The sequence below is a fragment of the Octopus bimaculoides genome, chromosome 20 (assembly GCF_001194135.2).
Source record: "Octopus bimaculoides isolate UCB-OBI-ISO-001 chromosome 20, ASM119413v2, whole genome shotgun sequence".
Lineage (NCBI taxonomy): Eukaryota > Metazoa > Mollusca > Cephalopoda > Octopoda > Octopodidae > Octopus > Octopus bimaculoides.
Window position 1 is genome coordinate 44,925,901 of NC_069000.1, and position 1,196 is coordinate 44,927,096.

General features: G+C 34.1%; 1 protein-coding gene across 4 annotated transcripts in view; it reads left to right on the plus strand.

The window, feature by feature from the left end:
• LOC106870430 (inosine-5'-monophosphate dehydrogenase 1b) overlaps positions 1 to 1,196 on the plus strand; it is a 47,643-nt gene that overhangs the window by 21,056 nt on the left and 25,391 nt on the right. The gene's annotated exons all lie outside the window — the stretch shown is intronic.

Consider the following 1,196-nt stretch of genomic DNA (forward strand, 5'->3'; position numbering starts at 1 on the left):
TATATATATATACACACACACACACACATAGGTGCAGGTGTGGTTGTGTGGAAAGAAGCTTGTTTCTCAACCACATGGTTCCGGGTTCAGTCCCACTGTGTGGCACCTTGGACAAGTGTCTTCCACAATAGCCTTAAACCAATCAAAACCTTGTGAGTGGATTTGGTTGACAGAAACTGAAAGAAGCCCATTGTGTGTGTGTGTGTTTGTTCTCCACCACTGCTTGATAGCCAGTTTTGGTGTGTTTATATCCTCGTAACTTAGTGGTTTGTCAAAAGAATAAGTACGAGGCTTAAAAATTTAAGTATTGGGGTTAATTCTTTCAACTAAAAATTCTTCAGGTTGGCGCTCCAGTTTGGCTGCAATCTAACGACTGAAACAAATAAAAGATGTCTTTGTATGTATGGACAGATAGATAGATAGATGGAGAGATAGAGAGAGAGACAGATAGATAGACAGATAGATATATAGTGACAAAGGATACAACGAGAAACAGCTGTCAAATCACACCCTTCCATCTTCCAAAATGAAAATGATAGTTAGAATATCTAGCCATGCAAATAGACTGTCTGGTCACAGCTGGAACGTCTTTGATCGTAGGCCTGACCTAGAGTGAGCATTAAAAAAAAGAAAAGAAGTATTATGTTGATAATTGCCCTCCCCTTAGATCAATGATTAAAGAAGGGGCAGGGGAGAAAGAAAGAAAGAAGAAAAAAAGACATTCATCCGAATGGGATTCGAACTCATGACCTCCAGGAGATACTCCAATAATGTTGTGGAAATGTCCCAAACAAGAAAGCTTCTTATGTTAATTTCCATACGCCTTCGTTCCATTTCTAGTTCTGGATGGAATTTTTGCGTCTTTTCGGATTTAATTAATTTCATTTCGTTTTTTTTCTTTCGTACAATAAAATTAATTTTAAGATTCTGTTAATCTTCAAAAATTACAAAAATAAAAAGGAAAATGAAGACCAAAACATGGGTTTTGGGTGGTGGTGGTCAGGTATCAATATTTCGAAGAATTATTACATTTCTTTGGTTTATTTCATATTTTGTTAAAAAAATTTTCCCTTGCTTTTTTACCATATTTCCGAAGCTTTTTACTAAGCGATCGAAATTAATATAACATACCATAATATATATATATAAATATAATATAATATAATATAATATATATATATATATATATATATATA